The sequence below is a fragment of the Leptosomus discolor genome, chromosome 27 (genome assembly GCF_034619465.1).
Source record: "Leptosomus discolor isolate bLepDis1 chromosome 27, bLepDis1.hap2, whole genome shotgun sequence".
In the NCBI taxonomy this organism is placed as follows: Eukaryota; Metazoa; Chordata; class Aves; order Leptosomiformes; family Leptosomidae; genus Leptosomus; species Leptosomus discolor.
The window spans coordinates 3,314,874-3,331,411 of NC_141417.1; the positions used below are offsets into that span (position 1 = coordinate 3,314,874).

The window sequence follows — 16,538 nt, forward strand, 5'->3', positions numbered from 1 at the left end:
CCCAGGAGCCCCATCCTGCTGAGGGGCCTGTGCAGGCTCCCCTCCCTCCCACTGCAGGTCCGTGATCAAAGTTACATTATTTTCCAGGTTCAGTCCTCCAACACGTAAACCCCAACCACCGAAGGAGGGGGGAGCCTGGTCAGAGCACTCAGCATCTGCAGAGAGCAGCTCCAGTGGTGGAGGTGTGGAGGAGCCAGACCAAGCCCTGGGAGCAAGGGGGGATCCTGCCCAAGAGCCAGCAGATGCAGACGACTCCCCAGAAGCGAAGGTACGTTTTGCTGTACCCCTGCCGCTTGCGTTGCCTCCCCAGCTTCCAACGAAAAGTCGAGCTCGTGCCAACCTCCCTTTCTGCTGCCCTGCTGTCGCGTGCCCTGAGAGCGGGCTGGGCAGCAGGGCCAGCAGCTGGAGACGGGGCTGCTGGAGAGGGAGAAATGGGGTAGTTTTGCTTGGAGAAGCCCACTCGGCTCCTACTGACCTATGTTGAGTTTGGAATTTTTTTGGCTCGTTTTATTTTTTTACAATGTAAAATGAGGCTTTTATCTGTGTTGAATGCGAAGGCTTCCAGTTTCCTTCCAGTATCGAGCTGTGCCAAGTACTGGCACCTTGTTCTGCACCATGTGGGGCAGAGGCTGCTCCTGGGGCAATAAAAAAGGATGTGAGAAAGCACAGGAGGTTCTGAAAGTGCAAGTGTTGGCACTAAGTTCAAGGAGAGGGGTTGTACCTTCTTACATCCAAATATCAGTCATTTTAACGTTACAACTCTGCACGTTTTTTCTGAAATAGGAGAAATGATACCCTGTAGGCATCAGGAATAGTGTGGCTGAATGTTTTCAGATAGAAGTATGAAATCATCTTGATTTCCTGTCTTGTTGCCATATGTGCACAAATAAACCAGGGAAATTCAAGTGGATATGGCTAAGTGGGATCCAGAATTCCTTCAAGGGATACATCTGGATTGCAGCTTCATCTTCTGCCTGTGTCACTGGATCAAGGCAATATCCACACAACACCTCTGGGGTGGTGGGAGACCATAGGCCTAGGAAAGATGTGGGGTAGGATCTTTGGGAATATGCGCTTGGCAAAGCTTTGCTGGGTTGGAAAATGTGGAGACGACGGAAAGAGCATTGAAACATGAGAAGACTCAGCCCTCCCCAGCGCTTTATCTGCTGGGGAGATGTAGCCTCTGGTTAGGTCTAAGGGTGTCCCATAAATGTTCTTGCAGATTCTGCTGATTTTTAAGGCCTCAGCACAAAACACTTCTTCACGCTTCTGAAGAAGCAGGTATTCTTCAACTTCAAGAGCCCTCACAAAGCCCTCGTTTAGAAATAGGGGTCAGAAGCCCAGGAACAAGGGTCCTTTTGAAAAATGACATCTCTGAGGTTAGACACCAGCTCTCAGCTGCTGCAACACAGAAGAACATCTCGGCTGCCTTCTTCAGGAAGGTGTCGTTTGAGAAGAATGACCCAGGGGAGATCCTCAGCCCTCCAGCACGGATGGCTGCACGAGATGAAATCTAAGCGCCATCTGAAATTGGATGGTTGTGCCAAGCACTTTGCAAGTCCTTATTTTCCTGGTTTTGATACTTCTCCCTTGCAGCTGTGTTCCTGTGTTTGTCATGGAGAACCTGACCTGTCCCCGTGGGGGGTTCTCAGTGTGTTTCTTGGGCAGGAGTGACCAAAGCTGGGCTGGCATGAGGGTGCAAAATGGCCTTGAGGTCTCTGCCAGGACTGAGTGCTGGGTGCCTCCAGCTTCCTCGTGCAGCTTGTGTGTAGGAAGCGCAGATGGAGCCCATGTGTCATCTGTGGGCGGACTTGGTCCCATACCCAACTGATGGCATGGACATACCCGTACTTGATTTGCACCTAGGTCCTGTCTCAGCTGCTCTTGGGTGGACTTGGACCCATACCCAACTGATGGCATGGACATACCCGTACTTGATTTGCACCTAGGTCCTGTCTCAGCTGCTCTTGGGTGGACTTGGACCCATACCCAACTGATGGCATGGACATACCCGTACTTGATTTGCACCTAGGTCCTGTCTCAGCTGCTCTTGGCTTGATGAGGTGGTGGAGCCTGCAGCAGAGTGGTCTCACCCAGACCAGCCAGCTGCTTGCTACAGCCCATGGTGCTTGTTTTCCAGATGCTGCCATCAGGTGGTGCAGAGCCTCCGAGCCTGGTGGAGATCAAGAAAGTGATGCCGTTCATGGAGGCAGAGCCCCTCCCCTTGGGAATGGAGGAGGTAAGTGGGAATCTGTCTTGCTTCTGTGTTGCCAGTGTGGCAAGCAGTTCTATAGCCCCGACTCCCACTGGTGGCCCTCAGCACCGCTCACGGAGCAGCCTCACAGCCCTCCAAGCACCTTGCACAGCACCGCTGAAGCAACTGGTCGTTGGAGAGGCCACGCGGGACACGTCGTGGGGCTGACCGAGGGTGTCACCTGCGCAGCAGCTACGGAGGGCGTTGTTCATCTTGAGACTAATCAAGTGGTTGACGGGAAATTTCTGCAGTAGCTTTGCTGTAGCATCTTGAGAGAGAGCAGCGTGCAACTGGGAGAGAGTGAAAAGCATCAGGAGTCAGATGAGGTGGGCTGCAGTCCTGCCCCCGGCCCCAGGGGCTCTCACCTCCGAATCTCATGGTTTTGTAGAGGCAGTACAAGGTGGTTCTAAAGGCAGGTTCTGCAGTGGAGAGAATTTCTTGCTGCCAGGAGACGTCCCAAATTACTTTAATGTAGTGTATTAATTAGGGAGTCTGGGAGAAGATTTTTCCCATGGTCCCTCCACTGGTAAGCGGAACGGATGCAGGATGAGGTTCGGATGATTTTGCCTGTGTTGAGGAAGAGGCCCCTCCAGCCATGTCTGTATTTGCTCCAAGCTGTGGCTGCTCTTCCACATCAATTTCCATGCTTGACATCTCGATCTCTCCTCCCCTCCCTCCAGGTGTTCGACATCCTGCCGCTGTACGGCGTGCTGCAGCCAGGCGAGAGCCAGCGGGTCACATTCACCTTCTTCGGCCACGCAAACATCGTTGCCCGTGTCATGGCGCTGTGCAGGGTGGAGGGAGGCCCGACCTACGAGGTTGCGCTGAGTGGGGAGGCCTCGGTCATCAACTACCTCCTAGACACCACAGAGATCAACTGCGGGCTGCAGGTACTGCGCGCTTCTCTTGGCCAAGGTCCTTGTCTTGAAACCATCCCCGGCAGGTTGCTGCCCACCTAGGCCTAGGGCTCACTTCCCCTTCCCAGCTCCTTTTTTGGCTCTATGGCTTGGAAGTAGAACCTTTGAGTGGTACGTCCTTCCTCCAAGCTGGTTTTTGATGGCCATCACCAGCCTCCCCAAAGCTGGGAATTGCTCCTCTTCAAGGTAAGTAGTGCTGCCTCATGGGGCAGGCAGGATCCCAGGGATGATCTCCAGAGGGGCATGCCCAGAGACATTCATCTGCTGATCCACTCCTAAAGCCTGAGGTCCCAGGAGATGCTTTCTTCCAATGCTTTTGATCAATCAACAGAATGAACCAGGGAGGAAGTTAGCTTGGGCTTCCCAGTCACAGTAGCTGGAGAGCGTGTCCCAAAACAGTCCCCACTTCTCTTCAGTGAAAACCCCCCAGATGTTTCCAGCTCTTGGCCCATATGTGTGTTGCACTGTCTCCCCTTTTGCTGTCGCTGCAAGCTCCACAAACACTTGTCTGCGAGTGCCTTTTCTTCTGCAGTGTCTTGATGCCATCTCCTTTGGTTCAGGTGGGCGTTAGATGACACCTTACAGAGCAGAGAACTTGTATCCTCTTTGGTTCTTTATTACTGATCTTCATGGGGTTGGCATTGCCCCTCTGCATGCTGCCAGAAGTGTTTGTTCCTGTGTAGGGCTGAGAGGCCCCCTGTGACTGTGGGTTCCCCACGTCAACCAGGGAGAGTCAAGTGCCCGAACCTGCTCTGCCTCTGCTTCTCTCCTGTGTGGTGTTCATTCACTCTCACCCCAATGAAAGCAGGAGATTGCCAGTATCAGGCTGTGTCTTCAGCCTCCCACTCCTCTGTCCTCTCTTTAGATGTTTAACAAAGTCACCGAAGCGGAGGTCACCCTGCAGAACAGCGGGAAGGTGGGATTCGCCTACGTGGTGCCAAACCCCAGCGCAGCCACTGCAGACAGCCCTCTGCCCGGCGTGCCCCTGGTCGTGCCCGGCGCGGTGAGTACGGAGGTGGCACAAGTGATTAACTCTGGCCCTGTGTCAGGCTGCCCAGGAGAGGGTTGTAGGGGAAAAGAAGGGAGAAAACAAAAGGGAAAAAACCAAAGCAAACCAAACCCCACAAAAGCAGCCGGGAGAGAGGCAGGGCTGTAAGCAGTTGCTGCTGGGGGCAGAGCAGGCCAAGCGGGCGCAGTCCTAATAGGCTCCCTTAATGGCCTCTGCTGGCGGGTGGCCCTGCCGTCACACAGCAACTGCCAGCGGGAGGCTCGACTGCTCTGGTGGCTCCCTGGGCCCCAGCTGCTGAGCGCTCTGCTGGTGCTGGCACCGGAGCCGGAAGGTTCGGGCCCTGCTGAGGGTCACCTCACCCGGGCTGTGTGATCGGACGGGATTTGCTCCTGCCTGTAACCAACGCTGCCTGCCCTCTGCCAGCAATCGCCAGGCGAGACCTAAACGCTTTCTTGCTCGGGCATGAAGCTCCTTTGCCAGAAATCCGAACCGCCCCGGTACCGCTCCCTCCCTCCTCCAGCTTTGCTGTTCTGCGGCAGCTTTGTGGGGCAGGGGGCCAGTGAGGGGAGGAGTTTGCAGCATCCCGCCACCCCAGCTTCAGTCCGGCGTGGATGTCTGAGCTGGAGCAGCCATCCTATCTATGTCCCTCTGTTGCAATGGGAAGAGGAAGCCAAATGGCTTTCACACCTCCTCACGCCGGCCCCTACAAGGGAGGACACACGGACACCCTCTTCCCGCGAGCTCCTACAGACACAGCTCTGCCTGGACCCGCGCAGTCAGCGGTGTAACAGCACCATCGGTGCTGGCAGCTCGGCGGGGCTCGCTCTCGCTGCACTGTGTTGTGCGCTGGAGCAAGGGCCCAGGGAACCGAGTGGCAGGATCTGTCCCACTCAGCAGCTTGTCCCTGCAGCAGGGGAGTGGGGAGCCAAGGGTCCAGCCCCACATGCAGGGGGCGAGCCGGGGAAAGCTGCAGCTGTGTCCTGTCACCCAGAGCCGTGTTGCTGTCTGCTCGCATTTGCTCTCCACCTGGCTGGTGTGAGCCCAGCCCGGGGCTTGGACAGACCTTCTGGAAGCCCGGAGAGGAGGTGCCCTTCCCGGCAACACCTTCTTCCCTAGGTCTCGTCCTAGTCTCTGCTCCTGTGTTTCCAGGGATGTCTGTTTTCAGGTCAGCATGAGTCTGGAAAGGCTTGTGCACCCTTGGTGTAACCGCCCAGGCAGGAGATGTTTGGTTGGGATCATTCCTAAGGGGCCAGGCGCCTCAATGCCTGCCTGGGAGCCACTGGTGTGCTGTGACAGGAGCTGCCAGCCCTGCTGAGAGTGTGGGCACTGCACTCGCCTTCCATAGCGGCTGGTACAAGAGCTTTTATTTACTCGGTCTGGCTCTTGCTAGCAGAGGTAAACACCGTCAGAGAAGAGCTGTGCTCGTGCTGAGCCACGGGCAGTCTGTTGGTCTGCCGTGTGGGAATGCCTCCCTACAAGCCCTCTGCAGGACATCCTGCATCCTGGTGTAGGAGACTTCAGCTTTTGGGTACCAGAAAGCTGGAAAGTGATGTTGTCTGACATTTTCTTGTATATGGGCACCCGTCTTCTCCTCGCACCAGGCCTATTGTCTGAACCATCCCTCCCCAAACCCTCTGGTGCATTCCCTCTCTCTTCTCCCGCGCTCTGCAGGGTTACATTGAACCTGGCAAGGAGCAAGTGCTGAAAGTCTGTTACCTGCCGGGAGTGCCTGGAGTCTTCTGCAGGACTTTCCAGATCAGAGTGGGTCACCTGGAGCCAGAAGAAATTTCCCTGAAAGGAGAGGGGAGCTTTCCCAGGATCTGCTTGGACCTGCCCAGGAACATCAAAGGTGAGCACTGCCTGTCTGCTCCCCAGGAAGGTCCCCTGGCTTGTCCCCCGTGTCGTACACCCACAGGGCAGCTCACACCCACCTCCACCAAGGCTGGAGGTTTCAGGGCTGTCAGACCAACACTCAACCCTCTGGTTGCTTCCTGAGTTTCTAGAAGCCCCTGTGGGCTTTGCCCCGGGAACCATCGTGCAGAGCTTGCCAGCGTACCTGTCGGAGGCCTGGAGAGATGATGGCTAGACAGAAGTGCTCGGGAAAGCTGTAATACAGGCTGGCAGGGATTTGGGCAGAGTTGCAGTTGCATCACATTGCAGGGGATGAGATGCTCCTGTGGAGAGGAAGATGGGTGGGAGGGAACATCAGGATTCATAGAGGGAAAGCAGCATCCGCTTTCCACACAGTGCTCAAAGAGTGTGTTTCTGGGAGAGGCCAGCGTCGGGGGAAGTGGGGCTTCCCAGCTTCACTGGGAATGGTGCTGTGCCCACGCTACTATTTGTGGATGTTTTCTTCCTTCAGGAAATGAGAACTATGAGAAGGTCCTCAAGCAGGTGACAGAAAAGATGGAAACAGACAGACAGAGAGATGAAGCAGCTGTTCTGGAGGCGGCTGTGGCTGCGGAGCCACCCATGGACGACTCTGGCACCGTGGTGAGAATGGCTGCTGCCCCGTTTGGCCCATGCCACCCTGTCCCTGTGACATCTGGACCCCTTGCACCCTGCTCAGGCTTCCTGGTGCCCTGCTGGCACGTGGGACCTCCCTGCCCACACCTGGCCATGATCATGCATCAGCTCAGCATTGCCCCAGGGGCTGCCCACCTCTGGTGGTTGTTCCTCCTGCAGATGCCCGAGCTTCCTGACTACCCCAGGGAGATCCTGAAGACCATGCTCAAGTGATCGCATTTCTGGTTCTTTGTGATGGGCATGTAGGTCGTCACTGGGGTGTTGGTTGCTCACCACCCAAACCCTGCCAGGTTTACAGAGCTTAATAGCAGCAGCCTGACTGGCTGGGACTGTGCTGTCAGTGCTCATCCCCAAGGTGCACCAGCTTTATCGCTATTCCCTTTTCAAGAGAGCTTTTGTCCCAGCGGCTTTGGCGGCAGCTGAGGGCAGGCAAATACTTGGAGCTCTGGAAGTTTCCTGGCTTGGCTGTCTGTCTGTCTGGCCAGGTCAGCCTTTCTAACAGGGAGTGGGCAGGCAAAGATGCTGGAGTTGGTTTCCCTTGAGGTGAGACCCTGGCTAAGAGAGCGGGAGGTGTCACAGACACTGAGCAATGAGACCGAGGACCCCATCACCCCTCTTGACAAGACCAGGGTGGGTCCCCTTTCAGAGACAAGCCTGTGCCTTGGTAGGGACCTTTGCTAACCACCCACTGTCTTGCCTTTCCTCAGTTGGACACTTGCCTGCAGATGGAGTTGGAGCAGATGCTGATAGAGAAACACGCCCTGGAGCAGCAGAAAGCTCTTGCCTCTGGTCCCCTGGCAGCCGCTGCCTTTGACCAGCATGCTCACCGGAGGCTTCTCAGGTTAGCAGGGACTCCTGTACCCTATCTCCAGGTGCCCCGAGGGTAACACCCAGCAGTGCACCCCTGCTCCTGAGAGCTCTTTGTGTCTGCAGAGCTGGCAATAGCTGGGGACTTCAGAAAGGGTCTCATCCTGATGGCTTTGACATTTGGGGGGTGAGCAGCTGAGTGTCCTCACTTCCACGGTGCCACCCTGATCTTTGGAGGTGCTCAACTCCCCACAGATGCTGGGTTCTGTTCTTAGAGCTGAGGGGGCCCAGTGCAGACCATCAAGCCCTTCCTGACAGCCCAGATGCCATCCCTGCTGAGCAGCTCTGGAAGAGGCAACTCAAAGCTGGTGTCTTTGTTCCAACTAACAGACCACACTAAGCAAAAAGAGCAGGGAATCACGTGGGTTGACAAGCCCTTGACAACCCCTAAATCAGGTGGCTTGGGTGCTGGTGGGACTTCAGGGCTTACCTAGGTAACTTGGCCCTTCCTGGTGAGGCACGGGCACGGTAGGCTCCAGTTCAGGAAGAAGCTGGTCTGCAAAACAGATCATTTATGTGCTTTCCTGAGTGGGATTGCTCTGGAAAAGGCCCTTCCTGTGAATCTTGCAGGCGTTGATTTACGGGTGCTGCTCTGGGGGCAGATGTGGCTGCAGAGCCGTGAAGATTTCCTGTGCAGGCAAATCTTGTTACAAGGTCCTGAAGTAATTTCAGGCTTGGGCTGTGCACCAGGCTTAGCAGTTTCATTGAGACCAGTGGACTTCTCTACAATGGCTTTTCATAGCAGAGGAGTTGTGACCAGTGTCCATTTTAAACCAATTTTGTTTTAAGGTCCCATTGGTAGCTGATGAAACCTGGGACCTACATTCCCTGTGACTCACCAAAGCCTTATTACCAGGTGGTCAGGCCTTGGGTTTCACGGGCTTGAGTTGAGTTTTTACAACAGGGAATACAAAAATATTCACTTTATTTGCATCTTCCTTGGAAATGTAGCCAGGCTGTGGTTTAAGGGCTGTCCTTATTCCTCCTTTCAGAGCTGAGCTGCCCGAGTACATCCTGGACTTTGGCTACGTCATTCTCGGTAGCGTCCACACGCACATGGTGAAGATCACCAACACCGGGCGGTTCCCTGTGTCCTTCCGTGCTGATGGACAGGTCCTGCGTGACACAGGTAACCAGGGCTGGAGAGACTTCGTGTGCACTTAAGGAGCTGTCTCTGACAGATTACCTTCAGCCACTGGACATGGGGCGGGTTTTAAGTGCCTGTTTGTGTAGGTTTTTTCCTTCTTGGGACCCTCTGCCTGGTGCTTTAGAGCCTGAGTTCTCCTGGCCAGCAGAGCTCAGAGACCTGGCCTGCCTGTGGCTGCCCAAACACTTCATTGCAGGGGCTGGATGGGCTGGTCACCTTGGTCACCTCTCAGTATCTTCTGCTCTTGGCTACCATGAGCATTGTCTGAGTTTCTTTGTGCACTCTGTGGGCTTGTGATGGACCCTCTGTGGTCTGGAAGTGCTTTGTTTAGAGTTCGTAATGTCGCAGCACTTCTGTTCAGCCTGTGAGGTCCTCTGTTGTATCGAAACAGGCTTCTGAAACAGGCCTTGAGGTAAGGCTGCAGTACCATCAAACGGTGACTCGCTGTGTCTGAAGGGTGGTCAGGTGTCTCCTCTAAGCTGTTTTCCAGGGAGCACCACAGCGTGGAGGAATCTCGGTTGGGAATTCTCCTTTGGAGAGGTCTGTGCATCCTCCCCTGGGATGCCTGATGAAGGAATTGCTGGAGCTTCTCAGCTGATACTTTTCCTTTTTACCGCGTGGGTCTTGGATTCTGGCTGTGAAAACCCTTTGTCCTTGTGCAGTGACAAGGGAAAAAGAGTGGCAGGCGTCTCCAGAGATGCAAAGGGTCCTTCACAGAGCTGCTGGCCAGACACTCAGATGGCCTTAACGTGCTTGTGACACATCTTGTGTTGCTCGTGTATCTCAGCTGCTTTATCTCCATCTGTTCAAGGTTTCAGCGTGGAGCTGGACCGTGTGAAGCACCTGCCCTGTTGCGAGACGGAAACGTTCCAAGTGCGCTTTGATCCACAGAGCGCCAACCTGCCGCTGGGAGAGGTGGCTGTGCTCCTGCCCATCAAGGTACCCATCAATGCTTCCTCACCTCCCCCTGCCTGCACCACCTTTCGAGGCAGCAGGAGGTCTGGGAGAGCAGCAGATGTCAGCTGGGCTCTGAGCTGGATGTTCCGTCCTTCACTAGGTAGCAGGAGGCCCCACATTTCACGTCCGCCTCCGTGCCACCGTGGCTGCGCCGTCCCTCTGCCTCTCCAGGGACAGACTGGAGTTCTCCGCTGTCCAGTGTGGGCAGTGTCAGGAAGAAACCGTCCAGCTCCACAATGCGCTCCAGGTCCCCTGTAAATGGTTCATCACCGTGAATGAGCCTCTTCAGAAGGTAAAGCACAGACAGCACGTAACACCGAACTTCTTGGTTGGGTTTTCTTTGCCTCTCTGCCCCTGTGGCTGCCTGAGCACTCGGGCTACACCTCGTTTGAGGAGGCTTTTGAGGACACAGAGGAAGGCACCTGTTCACTAGCTGGTGCTTCACCGCTCTGCCGTCTTCACCCAGTCCTCCTCCTCCGAGGACGGTGCCTCCCCCTCTGCCTGCCCTGCCTGCATGTTTTCCCTCCAGTTCTAGGCCAGTGGTGGCCATGGCTGGTTTGGATGTGGGTGCTCTCAGCACCGTGACAGGATCTCAGAGCGCTGTGGGAGCCAAGGGTCTGTCCTCACAGACCAAGGAGACCTCACACAACTGTGTTTTGTGCTCAGGTGAACAAACACTTGCCAGCGAGCACGCGTCGGAAGCTGCTCCAGCAGTTGAAGGCCAAGCCCTGTGTCTTCAGGGCGCTGCCCTCGGCTGGAACCCTCGCTCCAGGGCAGCGATGCAACGTGCGAGTGAGGTTTTCACCTATGGAAGAGGTGAGATTGGCGGGTCTGGCAGGGCAGTGTGGTAACAAGAGCCCAGCGCAGGGAGCAGATGAGCTCTGCCTCCCCGTGGAGCTTTCTGCAAGCGCCGTGCCCACTGTGCCTCAGTTTCCCCTGCAGTGCACTCTTCTGAGAAGCGCTTTGAAATCCCCACGGGGAGCTTGCACCGAGAGCATCAGGGCAGTGTGGTGGGGCTGCCTCTGGGTGCGTGGGGGGAGAGCCGCCTGTTTTCCCTCGTCTTCCCCCTTGCGTGGGCATATTTGCAGGGTGCAGCACCCTGGTGCAGAGCAGCTGGCACGTTTGCAGGGCATAACCCTGGGAGAGCCACTCTAGGCTAATCCTGCTGCTGGTACCAGCAGACAAAACAGCCAGCAGACACCTTCCTGGGCACAGCAGGACAGTCCCCTGTAGCAGTGTGCTGCCAGCAGCCCCTGTGGCTCTGGCCCAGCCTGCCTGCACATTCCCAGGCAGTTCGGGAGGCGGCATCAGAGCCGGAGCGTTCCCGAAGGCAGTTTGCACGTGGCCACTGTGACTTGGAAACTGGCAGGGTGTAACAGTGTGGACACAAGTGCTTCCATGCCTGGGAATAGTCCCAGGGATGTTTGGATGGCTAGTAGCAATGCAACCGTCTTGTCTCTGGCTTTGACCAGAGCCGAACACTGAGCAGAGAAGACGACCCTTATTTCTAGCCAGTGAGAGCTCATCTGCCTCTCTTGTGTAGCTGCTGTTTGCCTGACACAGCAGTGCCAGGACTCTGTCTGGGCAGCATAGCATGAGCTCTCGTGAGCATTGCACCCCCTTGTGCGAGGTGAAAACATCTGATAGTCCATTTTAGATCCATCTGATCCCCAAATATCCAGTTACACTTCCCACCAGGATACATCCCAGTTACTCCGAGCCAGCATGCAGATGCTGTAGCCCCTGCTATAAGTCAAGATCTGTTTTCCCTTCACCTTAGAGGTACTGGTAACACCCTGACCGTGGTGCAAGGCTTGAATTTGAGGCCCCGTCACCTGGGACTTCATGAAGGAGCTTTCTGTGCTGCTCTCTTTCCAGAAGTCCTACAGAAGCAAATTGAAGATTAACATTTGCCAGAGCAGCCAGCACCTCCACCTGCAGGTCTCAGGGCAGGGGCTGGAGCCCCAGCTGGAGTTCAGCCCCGCAGTGCTGGAGCTGGGACCGTTGCTGCCATACAGCCGTGGGGCAGAGGGGACAGTGGTGGTGAAGAACCCGTGCGAGTTCCCCATCGAGTTTTACTCACTGGAGTACGATCAGCAGTACCTTGCTGAGGAGCAGGTGAGCGGGAAGGCCTGGTCCCCCTGTGCATGCTCCCGTAGCTTCACAGCACTCCAGCATTCCCAGGCTCGCGCCAGGGAGATGCAGGCAGTCCCCGGGGCAAAGCCTGGTGGCATTTCGGGGTTAGGCAGCTGTGCCTGCAGGCTGTGAAGGGGCTTGGGTAGTCCGTGTTGTTGGGAGGAAGGAACGAGGGAGAAGATAGGTTGGTGTGTGAGTCTGTTCGTGGGATGAAGGTCCAGAAATGCATCTCGTCTGTGGTTCCTCTTCCCCACGCGCACAGATCCTGCGGCTGCTGAAGGACTACGATTGCCACAATACCTTGTTGCTGCCTCTGCGCGCCCCGGGTGAGAAGCTGCCCCCGGAGGTGCTGGAGTACTATCAGCACCAGAAGAGGCTGCAGGATGAGCAGGCCAAGTCCAAGACCGGGGAACCAGCAGACCAGGACAATGGTGAGGGTTTGGCGTTGGCTGTCCTGAGTGTGGGCACAGCAGGGAGTCCGGCCCACATACCCTGAGCTCTCCATGGCCTCGTTCTCCATGGGAAGCCCATGCTTTTAGCAGCCGCCCGTTCCCCAGCTTGGTAGAGGAATTCCCGGGTGAAAGTCTGTGGCTCCTAACACGCATCCTCTACCAGCCCTGAGTGCAGCCAAAGCAAGTTCATACCTGCCGGCCACGGACTGGAGGAATAGCCACTATGTCCCCTTGTGTCCCTCAGCCACAAAGGGTAGGACTGGATGAGTTCTTCAGCCAGTAGGACCAGGTCTAATGTCTCTAGCTATTTTATATTTGCTCCTTCCCAGCAACAAAAGCACAAGCTCGACATTCCCATGAGGGCAGAGACAGCCTGGACAGGCTTCTCAGTGCCTCGGGAGTCTCCCTCCTTGGGAAATTTTCAGTCTTTTGCTGTGTGGCCATGCAAAGTGGCAAATAGCAAAGAGCAGATTGCGTGGCCATGTTCACCCTCTTCTTCCCTCTCCGTGTCCTTCCTCTTCAGCAAACTCTGAAGATGTCCAGCCTCCATCAGATCAAGGAGGAAAGCAGCCTGCTGAGATCGTTCACACCATCTCATCCCATAGCTCAGTCGTTCCCTCCTCCCTTTTTGGTGAAAGCCAGTCAAACAAGGTGGATTCTAAATCTGAGTGTGGGGAAGAGGAGGAGGAAGATGTTGAGAAAAGACGTGGGACAGGTAATAACCCTAAGCTCTTCACCTCCTTTCTATCTGTTGCGGCAAAAGGGCCTCAGTGGGGACCTTCAGTGTCACCTCCATCACTTTACTGCAGCCTGGTGCGGTCTTCGCTCCTGTAGGCCCTGAACCCACTCTTCTATATGAAGGCTGTAGGATCCTGAGAAGAGTCTGGGGCAGGGACAAGTGAGAGGCCAGGGAGGTTTTGCCCAGCTTTGCTAAATGAGCCCCTTTGCCCCCAGGAGCTGCTGGGATCAGGATGATGCTGTTCCCTTTCCTAGGCAGGGCAGCACACTCTGTCCTGCGGGACATTGCAAGCTGAGGTGGCTTTCTGTGACCTCCTAAGGGCGATGGTGGGAGCTCTTTGTAAATGCTGTTACGGTGAATTCAGAGCCCAGCCACATCTCCTGGTGTAATATTCCTAAAGCACCCAGCTTCTGGATAACTGCTCGATCCCCAGATGAAGCCTCTCCCTTGGAACTGTGTGAAATGTCCAGTTCTCCCTGTCCCCCTGCCCGCACTCAGCAGGACCCGGGACCAAACTCCCATGAGGACCATGTTGCCAGTTCATGGAAGGAGATGTGGCCCAGTCCTTTTAGGTATTGCTGGATGCTCGTTCTTTCCTCTTTCTGCCGTCCCATTTACTATACTGTGAACAGGCACCTTCACCAGTGTCTAGGGCAGACCTTGGCCTGCACAAGCCTAGAGGAAGGGCATGGTGAGATCTTGGGTGTGACGTTGGTTTCATCAGAGTCTCCTCTCCCAGGATCTGAGGGGATGGGGAGGATGGTCAGGGTCACAGGCAGACAGGAGGCTGACTTTTCTACCCGGTTCTGCACAGCAGAGCGTCAGCAAAGCACCGCCAGCAGCAAGGAGGCCACGGGAGAACTGGATGACAGCCCTGTCTGTAGGGCCATCGCCCGCCACCTCGGCATCGATACCTCTGCAGAAGGGCGCGCAGCCCGAAACCGCAGAGGGATTGTCATCATCGTCCATGGGGCACCCCTGACAGGTACGTGAGCCGCAGCCCTTGGCTGCAAGGAGGGGGGAAGCAGGAGAGAGATGTCCTGGTGGACCATGGGGCTTGGTTGACCAGCCAAAGTGGAGCAAGGTAAGCCCCAGTTCTGCTGGCACATGAAACTGCCCGAGGCCTTCGCCTAGCTGGTGCAAGTGATGTGGCTCATCTTGTGTCTGTACAGCCAGGCCCTCGTTCCCCCAGACAGGGTGCCCGTGTCCCTGTTGCTTGAGACCACGCTGCCTAGTGACCGTGTTGCCTCGTGGGAGCAGCCCTTAGCCCGTACTGACCCCCAAACCGCGCCTTGATGTTGCCTGAGGCAACACCAACCAGCACAGGCTAACGAGCGGTCCGAATGGTGGTGGGACAGGGCTCGAAACGTCATCCTGGGCCCAGGGTTGAGGTCACCGCGAGGGGCAAAGTCCTTGGCTGAGCATGAGGTGGAGATGATGCACCTGGCTCTAGAGGACAACACTTCTAACCATGTTCAAGCTGCCTCCTTCATGGTTATCCCTGAAGGGACACTTGCTTTCTGACCATCCTTGAGATTTGAAATGCTGTTTGGGAGCTTTCCAGAGCCTGTCCCTGAAAATGCCTCACATGCAAGTGTCACCAACCAGTCTTCCTCTCTCTCAAGGCAAGACGTCAGCAGCAGTCGCCCTCTCCAAACACTACGGCGCTGCCTGCTTGTCCATCGATGCCGTGGTGACGGAAGCCATCTCAGACAGGAGCAGCTCGGCAGGGCTCCGTGCCCGGGAGCTGTGCGTCAGGGCTGCCATCGAGCAGGCCCGCCGGGAGACAGAGGATGCCGGTAAGGAGAAATGCCGGGTGCAGAACAGCTCCTCAGAACCTGCCATGACCATCCGCTTGTGCTTGCTCCAGGGAAGGAAGTTGGACAGCCCTTGGGTGTCTTAGGGAACGTGAGTGCAGCATGTAGAAATGCAAAGCCGTTTCACAAAGCATCTCTGGTTATTAAAAAGAATCTCTTTTAAGGGCTCAGACAGGGGCACTGTTACTGCCCCTGGGCTTCTTGGCCCATGTTCCTTTTTCTAGGCGCAGTGAAGCACACCTGTATCTTTCTCAGAGATTTTAATACTTCCTCAAAGCTCAATCCAGCTTGCTTCTCATGGCCATCAGGCAGAACTGCTGCCCGCTTTAGCAAGGGAAGAAGCCCTCTGAAGTGGCTCATTAAGCACCAGACGACTGACTTTGAGTGTGACTTCACAAACACGAGAGGAAGGGAAGAATAACCTCCCAGAGGAGTTTCAGATGAGACACACACTGCAGAGGAGCTCTTTTCTCCAGAGATTTTCCTGTACATGCTCTCAGGTCATGCAGCTCATGCATGTGGTGCTGCTCTCCATGTGAGACCGGAGACTTTTAGGAAACTTTATTGAGTGGTTGGTGCCCAGAGCTCTGCAGGGTGAGGCCAGACCCTGGCTTTGGTGGGGGAAGTTTTGTGTTGCTCAGCTTTGAACCTGGTTGGGTTGGCAGCTGGTGGAAGGAAGAAGGGTGTAGGTCCTGGGTGGGATTATGCCGTGCGGAGGATTTAGCTCCAGTGGAGATGGGTGCTGCAGCTGGGGCAGGGCTGCGTGTTACAGTCTCCATGTGAGAATGCAGGATGGGTGCAAGGTATGGAAACGATGGTGCTGGAGGAGGAATCCTTGATTTGATCCATAGGGGAGCGACTGTGCAGTGTCACCTGCGTGTGCATTTCTTAGCGGGGACACAGGGCTGTGCATGAAAAACTCCCAGGTTTTAAAATCCAGTCTCAGATGCTGTGCTTGATCATGCTAATAAGAGAAGCAAAGAGGGAGCTGCTTCTGGAGGGCAGTGCTGCTAGTGGCCGGCAGGCTTGGGGATGAGTGCTGTGTCCCTGCCGGGGCGCAGGGCTGTGCCATTGGGGTGGAAGGTGCCTGCTCGCTCCCCGCTGAGCCGTCTGTCCTCTCCGCAGGTCAAAATGCAGAGGTGTCCCTCGGCCCGCAGTTCAGAGCGGAGGCCAGGCGCAGCTGGGACCTGAGCCGGCCCAGCTCTGGGGACACAGTCAGCCTGCAGTCCGTCCGTTCCCGAGGCTGGGCGAACGCTGCCACAGGCAGGAGGAAGCCGCATGGCCACGCATCCTCATCGCAGAAGCAGCATCCAACGGACCCAGCGGGCTCCCAGGTGAAGCATGATCCACGCTGGTTAATGCCCGGGACTTTTCTGTTGCCTGTGGGAAGTGAAGGGGCTGCTTACAGAGCCCGGTGTGGGCGTATAGAAGCAGAGAGACAGCCGGGCGGGCTGGGTATGGCTTAGGGTGGCAACAAAACCCCGTGTTCTGGCAGAAGAACTCTACTGGGTCTTAACGGCTTGTTGGCAAAGTGCAGCGCTGGCTAACGTGGCCGCAGGCAGTGGGCAGAGCTGCAGGGTGCTGTGGCGGGGGCTTGCAAGCTTGGGTGTCTGCTGGCCAAGGGATGTACCCTCCGGGGTTGTCCCCTAGAGCTGTTGGCCTGCAGTTTTGTTCTTGTCTCCCACTAGAGAGAAACCCCAGGTGCAAGCCCAGTGGT

The 16,538-nt window shown here is 56.0% G+C and overlaps 1 pseudogene; it reads left to right on the forward strand.

The window, feature by feature from the left end:
- Nucleotides 1-16,538, forward strand: part of LOC147413517 (axonemal central pair apparatus protein HYDIN-like) — a 115,702-nt pseudogene that overhangs the window by 63,578 nt on the left and 35,586 nt on the right.